General features: G+C 39.8%; 1 protein-coding gene and 1 long non-coding RNA gene across 13 annotated transcripts in view; one reads left to right on the top strand and one right to left on the bottom strand.

The window, feature by feature from the left end:
* Positions 1 to 18277, bottom strand: part of LOC110833551 (neurotrimin) — a 524202-nt gene that overhangs the window by 157658 nt on the left and 348267 nt on the right. The gene's annotated exons all lie outside the window — the stretch shown is intronic.
* LOC110833552 (uncharacterized) overlaps positions 1 to 18277 on the top strand; it is a 267341-nt gene that overhangs the window by 179497 nt on the left and 69567 nt on the right. For 2 of the 6 annotated variants that reach the window (XR_015535225.1, XR_015535226.1), the window contains exon 3: positions 17161 to 17274. The exons of 2 other annotated variants lie outside the window; for them this stretch is intronic. This is a non-coding gene — a long non-coding RNA (uncharacterized LOC110833552). Of the gene's footprint in view, positions 1 to 5325; positions 6691 to 17160; positions 17792 to 18277 lie in introns of those variants that run through there. 2 more of the 6 variants (XR_015535224.1, XR_002544245.2) reach the window with 2 other exon arrangements.

Here is an 18277-nt window from a genome sequence, read left to right as displayed (position 1 = left end):
TTGCAGGGCGTACTTTTAAGTACACCTCTTTATTCAATTGTTGCAACAACAAAAAACTGTAGTGCCATTTGCCAGTTCCGTTGCGTCGCTCCAGTTCTGATGGCGGAAAGAAATGCAATTCAATGGGCGCTCGCCCACACGCCCACCGCCCTCACAATGGCCAGGATTCATCACACAAATTGCTGCCGACTGGGGGGAGACGAGAGTTCGCGGACCTGTGACCTTCGCAACCCCCCCCCCCCCGGGCCCCACAACAAATAAATTTGTACATATGTTAAATCCGCTAGGGTTCTTTGTAGTCAATGCGTCCACTGTTACAAGGCCAGAGCGAGAAATTTCAATAACGAGATCATAATTTCGTATGAGACGCATTACATGGAATTTTAATAGACAGATGTTAACGATTGTTGTGAGGACGAGTTATAAGTTAAACTGAGTTCAGATGAGTAAGATTTCGAGCTATAAGACAAGTAATATTCAGCATTTCGGTTTTACCACTAAAATAATTCAATTAAATCCAATTCAACAATCATGACAACAATAATAATACTAAATAATAAACATTATTGGAATGTAGTTAAAAAGACATTTCTGATTCCCCGTCGTCGTCAAACAATTTGTAACCAAACAATTATGTCATCAAACAATGTTACGTTATTTGTTTACTCAGCATTGTTGTACCAACACAACAATGCCGAGTAAACAAATGACCATTCGGGGGGGTTGGTTTAGTTTCTTGCTCAAGATTTTAAAACGCACCCCCCCGAGGAGCTCCGAAAGGAGCGCTGTGCATGTGCAACGAGAAGCTTATCAATATCATCTAACCAGCATATTTAAATTACGACTCTGGTGAGTACTCTAGCGTCGAAATACAAACAGAGACATCTTGCGGAAAATTTTAACGTATCAATCCATTAATTTCAAATGCATTTTCTATAAGCTACTAACTGATGCGCCATAGGGCAATGTTTGACCCTGGTTCAGGGTCACTGATACCGTTATTATTATTAATTATTTGTGGGAAAAAAACTTCCAATTCACGATTTAAACATAGTCACACACAAAATTCGGTTAAACTTTGAACAATTTCAGAAATCTATGGTGGGTATCGGAGATTCCCGAGAAAATCTCTAACAACGCAGTTCTACTGACCGCAGAACCAATTCCTGTAATGAAGGGTTGGGGCATTTTCCACTGGCCTGACCAATCATACTCTTGAACCAAATTGTGGTTCCGATCAAGAATTAACTGGCTGTATAAACAAGAGACCAGTTACGTATGGATAATTTGTCAGATCAATGGCTATTAAACTGCCCTATACAAACGGCACTTCCACTAAAAGCTGTTTAATATTGAATACAACAGTTGAAACACGTTCGTGCTTTGCCGTAAAGTTCGTGATATGCGATAGAATTTTAAAGTAGTGCGTACACTTAAAATTCCGTATCTGCACGAAAAATTGGGCTTGGTGGTATGGCGTTTAAATTTTATTTTGTGGTCAGCTGGTTGCAAATTCCAACCAGTGACAGCAATGGTTGTGTTTTCACGTGGTGTTCCTCTGCAGTTCCAAGAAAATTCCAGAATATTTCAGTATTCAAAATGGGGTGATTTAGCTGAACTACTCAACTACTTTTAAACGAATACATGTAAATGCGCCAACTTGTTTCCAGGCTCATTTACGTCTATATGAAAATCCCGGGTTAAAATAACAGCCTGGAGATAGCTCACCCTGATAAATTTTATGACTTTCTTCCAGGGAAATAACAGGACAGTGCCTACCAAGACAGTTTCCTTCCAAATCCTTTCCAATTCATTAATCTTCCTGTAATTCGACGTGCGGTGCCCGAATTTATAACTTGTGTTGGGCAAGGCCGTGGTCTAGGCAACACGGAGTTTTCCTCCGGGGGCTTCCCCGGTTTCTCCGTGGCATCCCATTCACACACAGAAGAAGGCAATGGCAAACCACTTCTGGATCATCTGCCAAGAACGTATATGAACAGGTCCCAGTCCGAGAAAAGGATGGAAGGATCCTGTTCATATGGACCTGTCATCTGACAGAACACTAAATAATAATAAGACGAGGTGGTCTAGCGGTTAGAACGCCGGCCTTGTACTCCTGGGGGTCTCGGGTTCGATTCCCGGCGGTGCCCGAATTTATAACTTGTGTTGGCCAAGGCCGTGGTCTAGGCAACACGGAGTTTTCCTCCGTGGCATCCCAACAATTACTCCATTCACACACAGAAGAAGGCAATGGCAAACCACTTCTGGATCATCTGCCAAGAACGTATATGAACAGGTCCCAGTCCGAGAAAAGGATGGAAGGATCCTGTTCATATGGACCTGTCGTCAGACAGAACACTACAAATAAAAAAAATAATTCGACGTTATATAGTATGAGCTACCATAAATAAATAAAAAATAAATTAATTTATTTCATGATTAAACCAAAAGCAACAGATATACCACAATTCACTGCCACGATCACTGGTTTTCTACAATTTTTCGTATGACTGTATGTTTCTCTGCGTATGTTACGCAGAGAAACATACATCAAGTACAAACCTGATCTCTAGAACTTGAAGTTACTCCGCTCCATCCATCGTCGGCCACAAATTCCTAAATTACTTGGTGAGAAACGTGTGTCTTAAGTCAGGAGGTCAACTGAGGTCACTACTGTATGTACAGCTGACCCCAAGAAACACGATGCTAAGTCCAGTTTCAAGCAATACCAAACGCCAAAGGTTTCTCACGTGTTGCAAAATCTCTTTGTCCCACGACACCTTAAAGTAATCGAGTCAACAAATTTTTTTTCCTGGAAAAGGTATATAAGTATGTCAAAGTTTTACCATAAAAATACTGCTTCCGGTCTGCTTGCCTTTTTCAATGCTTCGTTCAACCACCACAGGCCAAATCTGCCTATATGATATGTAATTAAACGAAAACCTGTCTGAATCGCGAATTTTATGTCGTACAGATAAAATATGTCGAAGATGAACGGATAAAACCTAACCTGATTAACGTTGAAATGGAAACTAAAATCTCTATTGCTGCTTTCTGTTCACATAATTTTGTTCCGTACTGTACTTTTTGAAAGTTACCTGATTCGGACATTTCTGTGACATGGGGCAAAAACTTACACGACCGTTGATGACACACGTGAGAATAGTTCAAACTGAATTAAACTAAGCTAAAGTACGAGACCAGCTAAGTCCGGTGTCAAAGATTAAGCCCCAAACTTAATAAGAGTGAATGATAATGCACTCAAACCTCGTGAGGCGGTGGTTGATGAGTATGGACCAATTGTGAAATGATCAGAAGATGATCTCGGAGAAAAACGTGCTCCAGATCCACACAGTGACCACTAATATCAAGTTACTCTGATAACCTGGGCGAGAAGTCACCCGTATAGATCAGAGGTTCTCACTCCTTTCTCGCTGGTGTACCACCAATTCTCATTTAACACATTAAATGTACCACAAACCAAATGTGTTCAGGGAAAAACTATTTACGTTAATATTATCTTCTGATTTTCTTACTTAGTTCGCGTACCACCAGTGGTACGCGTAACATAGTTTGAGAAACGCTGGTCTAGACGAATGGCGAGGCCTACTTCAATAGATCACAGAAGAAAACAAAGGAATAAAGAAAGAAAGGTAGAAAAAGAGAGAAAAGAAAACTGATAATGTGTACTGATTATTAACAGTGCAACTTAAAGTATGTTTCATGAAATTCTAAACAGTTATTTTGATCTTAAATACGCATGCGTGTGATAAGAATCATGCAATGTTATTTTGACCCAAAGAAAGTCTTTCGATTCAAACAAAAACCTGACAAGGAACAAAGTTAATATGCCTTCCAATATACGCGGATTTTATAGAACAACCATTTATTTTATTTTATTTAGTGTTCTGTCTGGCGACAGGTCCATATGAACAGGATCCTTCCATCCTTTTCTCGGACTGGGACCTGTTCATATACGTTCTTGGCAGATGATCCAGAAGTGGTTTGCCATTGCCTTCTTCTGTGTGTGAATGGAGTAACTGTTGGGATGCCACGGAGGAAAACTCCGTGTTGCCTAGACCACGGCCTTGCCCAACACAAGTTATAAATTCGGGCACCGCCGGGAATCGAACCCGAGGCCCCCAGGATTACAAGGCCAGCGTTCTAACCGTGGTTATTTGATAGGGTAGCGATGGGAACTATTTCTCGCACTGAATTTGTCCAACTGGTTAAAACGTATCGTACGACGTAATTTTAAAACATCTGCGAGGTTTTGAACGGATACCCGCCCGTTCGCTGATACATCTTCTGCTAGAAGCGATTCTTTGTCGTTTTTAGAATCACTTCGTGAACGTTTTCCTCCTGAAAGGATTATAACACAAGACTCTAAATAAATTCTTTTGTCAACAAAGTAGAAGACCGTATATGCACCGACTGTAAATACGGTAAAGTTCCTCGCAGCTTGAAAGTCACGTAATATCCGAGACACTGCATACGCTTCAATCTTACCAGCCATTTTCTGTTTCCAAATACAATTTTCGAAAAATTCAACGGGGACAGACATATTTCGTAATACCTGATCCCTGTCAGAACGAATAAGGAAGGATTAAACAACACGATGTTCAACTGAATTTGGTATTTTACGGACGTGGGCAAGTTGGTTTAAGGCATCAATCTATCCCCCTAAAATCCCAAGAAATTAAACTAAATTCATTAAATACTCGGACAAATAAATTATACCTAACAGAATAAGGTGTTGCCAGAGGCATCTTCATCAAAACAGATGTCATGTGTTAGTTACTCTCAACTTTCATAAATAAATAAAGCTAATGATTTCAATTTTTCATTCTGCTTTGTTTACACTTTTCAGTAAAAAAATATGTCAGTAAACCTGCTAATGACTGACTCGTTTCACGAAATTTTTTAACACCTGATTTGCACACAACATTTCTTAACATATTAGCAGTACCACCCACTCAGATGAGATGAGAAACGAGCATACAACTTCAGTTGGTAAGCTTGAATAAAAGAGACCTATCGTAAGACCTAAGAATAGATGGGAGGATAATATTAAAACGGAACTTACGGAAACAGGGTAATTAAATGTGGGTGATGATTCGGACCGCTGGGGGGGTTTCTTCACTATCCAAGCATCTATCAGCTTATCAAGATGGATTCTTTTCCAAGGAGTTGATCTCCATATCTTCACAGAATTCAAAAGAACGATGTTTGAAGCTGGCTTGTTTCCAGAGAAAACGAGAGAAGGCGAGTGTCTAAATACTGGGCTGATCACGCAGAAGGTGCACTCAGGCATTCTTGTTGCAGGGATATTGTTCTGACGTCAGCGATGGCGTCACACAGCATGGCGGCTGCAAGGACCGCGCTACTGGGATGCTGCCATCGATCGGATCTCGCCCGGACACGTCAGGACCCCCTCCCCGCCGGCCCGCCCGTCCCCTTTGCTCATTCAAATATTCTCTTTGATCTCTGTCCACACCTGTTTCTGTCCGATGATTCCTTCTTGCCCGTCCTGCGTGCCAATATCTAACACGAACTGACTCTGTGGAGAACATTCTTACTTGTAAACTTTGTACCTGCTCAGCCGCTAAAGGCAGTGTCGAAAAGCTCAGGTCCTCAGATCCTATATCGAGCAACTTCAATCCAATTCACATTCTAAAATCCTGTTTATCTCAAGGTCCATTTTAATATTATACTCCCACTGACGTCAATTTATCGTAAGATGTCTCTTCCTTTCATGTTTACCAAATACAGTATCTAATATTTATTAATTCCTTCACGCATTCTACATGACCAGATCATCAAAATTTCCTTGGTATAATCCTCTGTTAACGTCAGAGAAAGTACAAATCACACAGCGGCTTAGCACGTCACTTTCTCCGTTTTCCTTCAACTTTCCCTTTCTTAGGTCAAAATATTCTCGCCAGAAATTTGTCCTCAGACACCCACAATCCATTATTATTCCTTTGGGGCGACAGTGCAAATCAAAGCCAGCTGGTGATATGGAGACGCTTATATCGAAGACTTAAGCAGCTTATACCTCATATCATCCTTTGAAAGGGTTACAAAGTTCAAATATCTGGGAACAACAATAAATCAAAATGACACTCATGAGGAAGTTGGGAGGAGATTAAATTCTGGAAATCCTTGCTACTTCTCAGTTCAAAATATTTTGTCTTCCCGTCTGATTTCTAAGAACCTGAAAATTAAAGTATACAAAAAAATAATCTTGCCTGTTGTTTTGTATGGGTGCGAAACATGGTCTCTCACTCAGAGGGAGGAACACAGATTGCAGGTGTTTGAGAATCGGGTGTTGAGGAGGATATTTGGGCCTAAGAGGGAAGACGATGAGGCGTGGAGAAAACTACATAAAGACGAGCTTAAAAATCTGTACTCCTCCCCCAATATTGTCAGGGTGATTAAGTCGAGAAGAATGAGATGGGCTGGGCATGTAGCGCGCATGGATGGGACAAGAGGTGTGCACCGGGTGTTGGTTGGGAAGCCTGAGGGGAAGAGACCGCTGGGGAGACCTAGACGTAGATGGGAGGATAATCTCAGGCGGGATGTATGGGAGATAGGAGTTGAAGGAGACTGGATTTTGTTGGCCCAGGACAGGGTCCGGTGGAGGGCTTTGGTTAATTCGGTGATGAACCTTTGGGTTCGGTAAGCCATCTAGTTGGTTGGGTCCACTATTTGGGAAGCCTGAGGGGAAGAGACCGCTGGGGAGACCTAGACGTAGATGGGAGGATAATCTCTGGCGGGATCTATGGGAGATAGGAGTTGAAGGAGATTGGATTTTGTTGGCCCAGGACAGGGTCCGGTGGAGGGCTTTGGTTAATTCGGTGATGAACCTTTGGGTTCGGTAAGCCATCTAGTTGGTTGGGTCCACTATTTGGGAAGCCTGAGGGGAAGAGACCTCTGGGGAGACCTAGACGTAGATGGGAGGATAATCTCAGGCGGGATCTATGGGAGATAGGAGTTGAAGGAGACTGGATTTTGTTGGCCCAGGACAGGGTCCGGTGGAGGGCTTTGGTTAATTCGGTGATGAACCTTCGGGTTCGGTAAGCCATCTAGTTAGTTAATTATACCTCATATCATCAGTAAACAGACGACAAGACAGGGGAACTGAAACACTCGGTATCATATGGAACACGTCGCGTCACGTATAAAATCACGCGACAATAAAGCCTCAACAATAGTCATTCAATGTAGACATATATGATGCCACGTATGTCAACACTCGGATCTGGAAACACCCACCACCACATTAAGTATCAGTCATAAAATTGCAAAACGTCACTCACATCACATGATAATCCGCTCTGGTTTTGTCTCGCTATAACTTCCCCACAAATCGCTGTTCCAACACTGTACTTGATAACGAAACCGCAGTATTTTAATAACACCGGTAATTATTTGAACACTAATCTCATCAAAAATTGAAAACTAACTTCCGGAAGGGGCGTCTGTGTGCATTCCTAATAAACTAGCGCGGCATTTTGGGTTACAGAGGAATCAAATTGAATGTTCCCGGCCGCAAATTTGCGTGTTACCAACAGAACAGCTAAAACATAAGAACATCCGATGTTAATCTTTTGTGTCTGATTATATAGTTCAGAAATGTCTGTCATAATTCAAACCCGAGACGCATTTTGACATTTTTAGACGAAAATAAGTCCTAATTGTCATCATAAATGAATATTTGAAAACTAAGATACGCAGGAAATGTTATATAAATTGGCATTTTTTATGGTCAATACGTATTTTTTGCAAACTTTACGGCTATCGAGATAATTGGCCTCTTAAAGCCGTTCCTTGTACATCAATTTAATTTTCTTTACACTCATTATAACAGGACATTAAAAGTTAGGATTCACGAATTGATAACTCAGAGACAAAATTACACCAAAATCACCAGAATTTATATGCTGTGTGTACATCTGCTAACTTTCTCAAAGAAAATGTCTTCTACCAGTTACGTGTTGTGATAATGTATCATAAATTTACTGTTCTATTACAAAGAATAATTTGATAGTCTAGCTATTGGCAGATGACGCGACACGTTTCTTTCATTATTATAAATATCTCATAAATCTAGACAATTTTATGAAATATCTCGTGAGTAGCACAGAAAGTGTTAAATCCCAAACTGACCTACAAAAGAAATGCGTTGCAGATGCTAAAATTATTCACAAATATTGTATTAATAATACAATGCAGTAACCTATATTAAATGACGGAGGCATCAAGGACTTATGAGACATCGGCAAACTTCTACCAGAACGTACGACGCAACAACACAGAAGCCAGTCATCTTCAGACTCACTGCTGCGAAAACCTCAAATCATACGTCCCCTCCGCTAACACTTAATTTTCCCCAAATGTACTCAAAATTGTGTACGAACGCTTTAAGACCCAGCTCAACTCATCGGCCTACCTTATCCATTTCCAAACGTCTAACCTTTTCTTCAACCTACGTTTACCAGAAGGACGAGTGGGCACTGCCTGGGAACCTTTACCCCCCCCCAATTCTTTTCTTCCCTCTCATTAATTCCGGCTCGCATTTTGAGGTTTTACCTGACACCCGACTGCACCCAGAGCAGAGTAGTTAAATTACATACAAAATAAAGTCACGACCGCTGTTAAAATAGTTCCCAAACTTTATTTACCTTCGCCCACCATTTCGTTACAAAATTAACTTTAATGCCATTCTCATCCCTGGGTAAACAAAATTTAGAAGCGAAGCCACGAATCTGTCTGTTTTGTACGTTGCACGAAAATGCCTACGTCTCCTTCAAACGACAGATATAATGGAACCCGAGGTTCATTTGTGAAACAGTAATTTAAGTTTATTTCCTCTTTTAGCTTTTACTACAGACTGTTCTTAACCCTAACAGCAGAACTCAGACTACTACTCAATCTCAAAACATTTACCCTAACTGCGTGCTATTTTCTAAATTAAAGGCAGTTATCAGTTGCGTTCCTGATGATATTCCAATTAAAGTTTACCGATTAAGTCTTGTTTTAATTTTAATTAACATAGCAGAAGAGACTAAAATATTCATACACAGTTACTTCGGTGCAGGGAAACATTTTATATGAATATGCGTATATTTGCATACATCTAAGCGGAACGTTTGGTACGTAGGATGTTATATTATACAGGTAGGACTCGGTTTGCGCCGCTTAAATTTACGCCAGATTCACTTTTGCGCCTCTCACAGATCACGATTGGAGGGGGTCATGACTCTGCCCGACTTCCTAGACACAGATGGTCCCGACATTGTAATAAAACTATAATACTAAATGATAAACTAAGTCCTACAATTTAATTAATTAAACAAAAAACTAGATGATGTAAAAGTTGGTGGCATAAATGAGCTCCTTGATATTCATGGTGAAGAGCTTTCAACGGAAGGTTTAGAAGAGCTAACTGGAAAACTGTTCAATGAAGACAGACGAAAGTTAAGCTGACTCTGCAATGCCGGTTAGGACACTAACAGTGAAATCAATGCAAGATGCTACTGCTCTTATTAACAAGGGATGTGAGATCTTCTGTAGCAACGACCCCAACTGGGAGCGGAGCTCAACTGTTAAGAGAGGAATTGATAAAGTTCTACAGCCATACTATAACTTATTATCAGAAAAAAAAGAAAACCAAAACAGACATCTATCCTATCGTTTTTAAAGCATACAATTTTCTTTCTTTTTTCTTAAACATGATACGATTTTCAATACGTAAATTTCATAATATAAAACATTTTTCAAGTATTTTATGTTGATTACTGAAAATCTTGGAACGGAACCTAATGTATTTACATATGTTCCCATTATATTTTTGCTTAAATTTACGCCGGAAATCTCAGGAACCTAACCCCGGCGTAAACCGAGTCCTACCTGTATACGTATTAAATAAATAGGCTTTCCCACAGCAGTTGGCAGCAATGAGATCGATCGACAACCAAACCTGTGATGCGATTTCGTTAATCTGCCTCTAGTCTCCACAGCACAACACCCGCAGGGTTGTGTCCACGTACGAGACAACAGGTCGAAAGAAAAATTCTGTTTCACGACGAGAAGCTACGATATTCGAATACAGTGTATGGCGTGTGGTATCAGAGAATGACCAAGGGGCCCGACAATCAAACCGCAGTCGGTTCAAGTCTTATTACCTACAGCTCATGCGAAAACTGTTAACGTGTGGTCTTCTGATTTCTGATTTGATGTGCACAGCTTTAAAACTTATATAAAAATAATACCAAAACTTAAAAAATCGAAAAAGTATGGATTAAATAAACAAACGCCGAAATATTTTAAAAGACTCGCGTTCTGCGAACTCTCTGGCAAACGAAGAAAGTATTTGATTTTTTTTTTTGGGGGGGGGGGGGTGATGACGCTGAATTGACGGCGTCCCTCCGAGAGACGGAACTGATTGGATGACTCGCTAACTGCAGTCAAGCCCCTATATTACAAGTGTTGTCGCAGCATTTCTCTTCTCTCTCGAGACTCCAGGGCCTCAACAAATACAACATTCCTCGAAATGAAAGTCCAGTTAACTTTGTAGTAGCGAGCTTATTTCTTCATTCCAAACAACAGTCTTTGAGAGGACACGTTAACAGAATGACCTTGAACTGCATCAAAGGCGTAATAGGAAATGAGAGTTGCTTTGTCGGTAGACGTTCACTTGTCCTTGTTACGAGATTTTGAACCATATGTGATAATATTTATGAATGCGTGTGCTGTTATTAACGTTGTTATTTCATAAGATGATATAGTTGCGTCATATTGTGAAATAACAACTAATTATTCTGTTTTTGTCCGTCTAATCACAATTCATATTTAAAATTTACAATTTAGATAATTAAAATATCATTTTATGTTCCTCATCGAACAATCGATTTACAATTGGAACATCGATGATATTTTAATTATCTAAATTGTAAATTTTAAATATGAATTGTGATTAGACGGACAAAAACCGAATAATTAATTAAATTTCAATTTGTTTAAGAATTTTGGGCCTAATTGGATAATATCATAACCGTTTCTATGATAATGCTACTAAAGTAGGCGTATTATGTACAGTTATTAAAGCCAATATTTATGTCATATTTGAGATTTCCGTACATAAAATCATATTGATTATTAAGTTAAGATAAATAGTGATATTAATTCTTTGCCCAAAATTACTTAATTTTGACTTTTTTTGTACGTCGAATTTTGGGGAAAAATGGACTCAAAACAAAAGACTGCTCACTCATTCATAGCATACAGCGCAGGAGACACACAATCATGCAAGAGGAAAGTTGGAACACCCTGTATTCGTTATTGTAACGTAGCGACACAATCATAATTGTTAAAATAATGTTGATATTTCTTCTAGTGTATGGCTAAAGGACTTAGATCGACCTGCGATTAATCTACAGAACAAGAAATGATGTTATATAAATGCAAAGAAACTTTTTAAAGTTCCAAGAATATCGTCCATTATGTATAATCGGAAAGCTACCTCACTCTGTGTAAGTTTACTATAAAAAAGACTACTTAAAAACCATTGTGCGCGCTGAATTGCCAGTTCAATGCACATATTCCCAGGATCTTTTCTGGGATTAAATATTTTCCTTGTCCAAAAAGTTGAAACAAGTCGTACGTAAGGAAATCAGACAAAAGAAGCCTGGAAGTTATAAAACTTATTATGAATGGCGTTTCTTGTATTCTCAAAGACACATTTTCTTCTAATTCCATGAGGATTTTTGTTTTGCCCGCACAGAACTACAATCCACATTTTCTTTTCGTGTTTGCTCACTCATCCGCTACTTCAAGGAGAAGCATAAAGTACACTTAAGAGTGAAATGAGCAGCGTATCTGCGTCCCAGGGCGGTGCGTTCTAGTGACGCGTATCTATCCATGGGGATGCATAAAGCTTACGGACGCAGATGAATAAAAAGTCTTTCTAAAATGGCTTTCGATTGCTGCAAGAGTACAATGGGGGCACAGTACACTTAAGTGAAAGCCAACAAATTAATTTAATAAAAACCGACTTAAAGACGAAAACGAAAACTGGAAGGGATGAAGAAGGAGGAGAAGACAAAATGAAGGTAGACAAGGAGAAGACAAGAAAAAGGGTAAGGATATCATACGAAGAAAATAAAACACACTTTAAGTTACCATCTTCCGTCACTAACTTCTGTTTAACAAATCTGATTCCTATGATTGCAGACGGGTGATAACTTCAGACATACGACGTGCGATCGGAAAGTTTCAACACTGTGTCAATAGAGGGCGAATCGTATGTAGTACGAGCTTCTGCCGCTAGGGGGTGCGGCCTACATTCATAGTGAATCAGTGTGCCAGCCGGCATCATCGAATTAGCATTTGTTTCTTAGTTACAGGCGTTTTGGTAGTGCATTACACCGACCCTCCTGCGATTTCGGAATGGCGTGTGCATCAAATTTTGCCAAAGACTCGCCAAAACGGCTACGGAAACCTATGAAATGCTAAAGCAAGCATTTGGGGAGTCCGCAATGGGTCGTGCACAAACTTTTGTGTGGCATTCACGTTTTAAAAATGGCCGAACCTCTGTCGATGATGACGAGCGTTCTGGACGACCATCTTCGAGCACAACGCCCGAAAATGTTACGAAGATTAGGCAGGCCATTCACGAAGATCGACGTCGTACCATCAACGACTTGTGCGACATTGTTGGGATAGGCTATGGGACCTGTCAGCTGATTCTAAAGGAAGAACTCCACATGCGACGCATCGTGTCTGAGGACCAGAAGCAGAATCGACTTCTCGTTTGTCAGGAGCTCAAAGATCTTGCAAGAACCGACCCCAACTTCCTTTCTAAGCTCCGTGTGACTTCTTCCTCTTCCCAAAGATGAAAATTCAGCTAAAGGGAAGGAGATTTGAGACGATAGAAGAGATTCAGGCAGAATCGCAGATGGTGCTTGACAGGCTGACAAAGAAAGATTTCCAGGGATGCTTCCAGGCTTGGCAGCGGCGCTGGGATCGTTGTGTTCACTCCCAGGGGAACTACTTCGAGGGTGATGGATGAATTTAATACTTGAGATAAGTGTACGGGTTTTTATACGCGCAGTCTTGAAACCTTTCGATCGCACCTCGTAATGTTTATTGATAGAACAACATCGAGATCTTAGATATTAATGAGGGCTGCATTTTGTGTTTTGCACATTGGACCATTTAAAAAAAAACAATTTATTTTTAATCCAAGTCTCTTACACTGTAGCAGTTAGGTTAGACTGAAAACGAACCAAAATTAGTTCGTCGTCAGAAAAATTCAACTCAGTTACCCCGATACAAAATTTTAATTAAATTCCTACGAGCCTAGTTAAGGCGTGCGGGCCGATAAAACTTCCACACACACACGCATTCATTTTATGAGATTCGTGAAACCGCACAACGAACACCGGAAGACGCGGAAAGCTTGTGCAAACTTCCACCTGCACTGCTGCCAACTGTTGTGTACACAGAATATTAGCCGTTTTCTAACAAGGCACTTGCCCAAAGCATTTCTGCTGACGAGTTGTTACTCAGGTAAGTAACAGATTAAATCTTCTGCACGTCTGTTTACTAATTCAAACTTTGTGGGTGGGATCTCGAGAGCAATTTTACCGCGTGCTATCTGACTGACTCAGGAGACAGAAATCTAATAACAGCGCATCACCTCAATTCATCCGTCTCAAAACTTCTTGACTCAAAAACAAACTTGACAACAATGTATCCTCAGCCTGGATCTACTCTTCTTAATTCTTAGTGAAACTGATGTATTCTAGCGACGCACAGCTGCAGATGAAGCAATTTGAATTTTCTTCCGCGTCGCCCTGAATCTAAAACATTTCTATGAAGAAACTCACTACAAACAGTAGATACACGACGTCATTTGCCTTTCAGCGTCGGAAATAAGGACCTAAATACTATTTAAGAATTCAGTCCGTACCGCGAAGAAAACACTACACTTCACCATTACGAAGATCAACTGCTTAACGCTGTTTAAGGAAATCATCGCTGTTTACACTGAGAATCATAGTTCGTCTGATTAATATTAAAGAATTCAGTCCGTACCGCGAAGAAAACACTACACTCCACCATTACAAAGATCAACTGGTTAATGCTCCCGATAAATAAAGCTCGTTTAAATAACTTTTAAGAATTCAGACCGTACCGCGAAGAAAACACTACACTCCACCATTACAAAGATCAACTGGTTAACGCTGTTTAAGGAAATAGTCGCTGTTTATACGAGAATCATACAAAACAAATACAAACGCAGATTTGTTGATTGTTAAACAATTACTGCTACCACTAGGCTTTAAAGGATTAAACATGAAATTAACAATAATCTAACACAAAGCCACAGTGTCGTTTCAAATGCGATGACAAGAAATTCGATTTGTAACTGACAATTCTATTTCATAAAACTCTTTAGAATTATTACCGCGTATAGAATAAAAGTTTAAATCAACCAATCACATTGTTTAAACTGTATTTGTCTAGTAGTCATTTCAGTACTGTAGGGTGTCGACTGAGTTCATGTGACTCAGGAAATTGACTATGAGTAATGTAATGTAACTTCGGGTTCCAGAAAAGCCAGCGAGCGTCTTGACTAGCTAAGCGACTGTCGGCGTATCAAGAAAGACGCTGCTCCATGGAGTTACTTTGTGCTAAATGTCCCGTTCATGCTAGTACAATCCTTGATTTAACAGCTCCAACACCATCACGTAAATCACCTGATATTTTTTGTTGTAACTATTTTTCTCATCCTTTACTGAATAACCCCGAGGGCGAATGAAGAATTAAGCTGTCGTATTAACGTCTTTCACTCCCGCTGGGCAACTAAGTACTTGGAACAGGGTTCTTGGGACACTATTAGTAAGATCATCTAGTCAAATTTTTCATCGTCTTTCCTGTAACCCGTGTTTACCAGACCTCACCACCGGCGCCTATCCTGAGCCACATTAATCCAATCCATACTCATTCAAAGACATTTCCCGAAGATCCACTTCTGTATTATCCTCTCATCTACATCTAGGTCTTCCAAATGATCTCTTCCCTTCAGGATCTCCAATAAAAGTTTTGTACGTACTTATCTCCCCCCAAGTATGCTACATACTCTGCCAATCTTACGCCTGCTGATAATATCAGACACTGTAATTTACAAACTCCCTGAAATAAACCTTTTGCAACAATTCCCACACACGAGTTGGCCCCGTCTTATTGATCTGAACGCTAATATTTACAGACAAAACGCTCATTAAACATTAATTTCCCTTGTATTTCCGGACATTTCTGTCGTATTTACCCAAAGCGACTTCCTTTGGATTCAAAACAGCGTTCCAAAAGGTCAACAGAAGAGAACGATCAAATCGAATGCCATTTTTGAAAAAAAAATAATTGAGAACGCCAATGAAAAACGACTTTGATTAAAACATAATGAAAGGCAGAGAAATAGTACATTTTTCTGTGTGCCTCGTCACGAAGGCGTAATGGGGAACGGAGGCAGCAGCTGAGTGGTAAACGTCGATCGTCTGAAACGGCGTCAGTCAACCGACGTTGTTAGTTTGTTAGTTAGATAAACTAGTTCAACGACGTATTCATTGTGATGTTTCATCGCAAGATACATCCTTCGCGGTTGACCTCCCACGACGTGAGGGCTAAGGTGTTTCGAGCGGAGCCCAATTCGACGTTTCCCTGGTGTGCTGTGTTTCAAAAAAAATGTATTTTGGAATCCGTACCCAGCTCTCCATCCGCAGAAAGTGTTAAAACAAACATTTTTATCAATTATTAAAAAATGGTTCTGACAATGTTATATTATAGTTCGTCTTACAGGGTTTTTCCGACTTTGTCCATCGTCTGGTATTCTACAATGAACCAGATCTCGTCGTAAAGAGGTGAAGAGGTCACTTCTTGCCGGATTCAGTGACTTGAGGTCAGCTCTTTCCAAAGGAACAAAGTCGGTATTCCTCGAACAGCATTAACCAGCTGATTTTCGTAATGGCAAAGAGATGTGTTTTCTTCGCGGTACGGACTGAAATCTTAAATATTATTTAGACGAGCTTCGGCTTCAAAGGGTTAACAAGCAATAATGAAAACATGAATTTAGACCTGATGTTAAGAATATTCTGCTACCAGTTCAGCAATAACCACTTCAGGATTTCGGATATAAAATTTAGCCAATCCGAAGGGTAGAAATATTGATAATCAGTGCAAGATTGAACTAACCTCAAAAAAATTTGTTTTAAGACACTCACCACGGAGTGTTCTTAATGAATAAAGACACTCGCCCGTCGAGACAGACAATTCAGGACGTGAGGCGTCTTATTAGGCACCGCATCATATTACCTTTTAACTTTACACGTGTATTCACATCGAAATTAAGATCTAACTTCCTGGCAAGTCCACGCCTCGCTCTTTTACTCCATTATTAAATAAGTTTCTGGCTCGCCTTAAGTAGAAAATGTACCCAACATTACAAAGTTTCAAAACTCAAATTTTTACTTTTAAACTTCTTAAGAAAGTAAACTAGTAGCCCAGTTTCTATTCCCTGAACTTTATAAAACCGTCTTACGGTACTTTTGCGTAACATTTATAGCATACACTGGTTGCCATGACAACACAAAGTAAGATGAAGTTATACAGGTCACGTGGTATTAAAATAATGACATTCAAGAAGGAAACGGCGGTCCCTCTATGGATCAGATGAGGAAAAGAAATGCATACACAATAATTAAGTTTGGTAAATCTCTTGGAAAGCGACTATTTGGAAAACCAAGAAGGAGATGGAAAGATAACATTTAAATGAATTTAATGTACTTGAATACATATATTGTGATAATAAGAGGTTGATAAAACTGCTTGCGGATTGTGTGTAGTTATTATTTGTATTTCTGAAATTTGGGATTATGCTATTAGGCTAGTTCATAGGAGTATATTAACCATTTAAAACACAGTGGTAAGTATATGCACCAAGTGATTTTACAGTCAGTAATTTTACATTGTAATGTATTTATGTGTTTCGTATGATTCTTAGGACAAACAGTGATCATTTCCTTAAACAGCGTTACAAATAAATCCTTGTAATATAGAAGCATTCTTTACTTTACTAAATTCTTTGTTATTCAGATGAGCTGCTGGTTCAGTGACACAAACTGAAAGTTGTCATGGCAATGCAAGGAAAGGTGAAGGATGTTTACATAAAAACCAGAGTGGACCTATTTTATGCAACAAGCTGTTCAGGTAAATCACATTTTTGGTGGAGTATCGAGTCAAATCCATTCTGGTCCTCGGAGAAGAATGAGGATCTGGAATAATACTTCGTGGACCATCAGCGGGTGGCATTCTGGTGGGGCTGCATTAGTATTCCGACAGCGTCAACACACACACACAAGAGGCAGTCAGCGAGTGTATACTGCTTTGCTGCTAAGTGCATGGAGGGATTCCCCGCTAAAGGCGACCCGATTTGTATTCTTGAAGTGGCTTCACTTCACTCCATTTCAATAAACATGAAGATAAATACGTGTCCACTCGTGCAGGAATAAAGTCGTATAATATTGAAAGAAAGAGAAAAACACTGGGACATGGATTCCAACTTAGGACGACGAGATGAAGTGGGAACTTACAGTCAATTCGGTTATGTGATATGAGCACCAACTCCAACCAGGACTGCACAAAAAAAAACTTCAATGTAAGGCGAGGAACAGTTGTTTTAGTTTTTCGGAATAAAAATTGGAAGACCTAGGTCTCAGATTTGAGAGACGTGGCGTTTCTATAGTTATCTGCGCTCAGAAGAGCAGATAACAAAAAAGTAGGATTCCTCGAAGTATAGAAATAAAAAACGTCGAGAGATGTTTTCTATGATTCAAGTAGACGTCGATATTACAAACAGCTGTAGATCGATTTCAGAGGAAATTTGCAAAATCTCTTAACGCCATGCATCTTGTCACACCAACACGGTCTAAATCTTCAGAACCTCAGATAAATCAAGCTTAAAACGAACGTACTGTCTCTGTCTTCAGAATAGAAATCCAGAAGATTACTACAGAAAATTCAACGGAGAATTTTACTGTGAATATTCCACTCATTGAGTTGCGTAATTTCCCACTTAACCTTCATTTAGCACGTTCCACACGAAACGAGAGAAACATTTAATTTAATATCCCAGTAACAAACTGACTGTTTCCCATCGGAATAAATACAACCACGTATTCAAAGCATACAATATTCTGCATCTACAAAAGCA

Source organism: Zootermopsis nevadensis, unplaced genomic scaffold (assembly GCF_977971745.1).
Source record: "Zootermopsis nevadensis isolate Lab colony 2312 unplaced genomic scaffold, Znev_1.0 Znev_ptg000015l, whole genome shotgun sequence".
NCBI classification, from domain to species: Eukaryota; Metazoa; Arthropoda; class Insecta; order Blattodea; family Termopsidae; genus Zootermopsis; species Zootermopsis nevadensis.
This window is presented reverse-complemented; position numbering and strand designations above follow the sequence as displayed.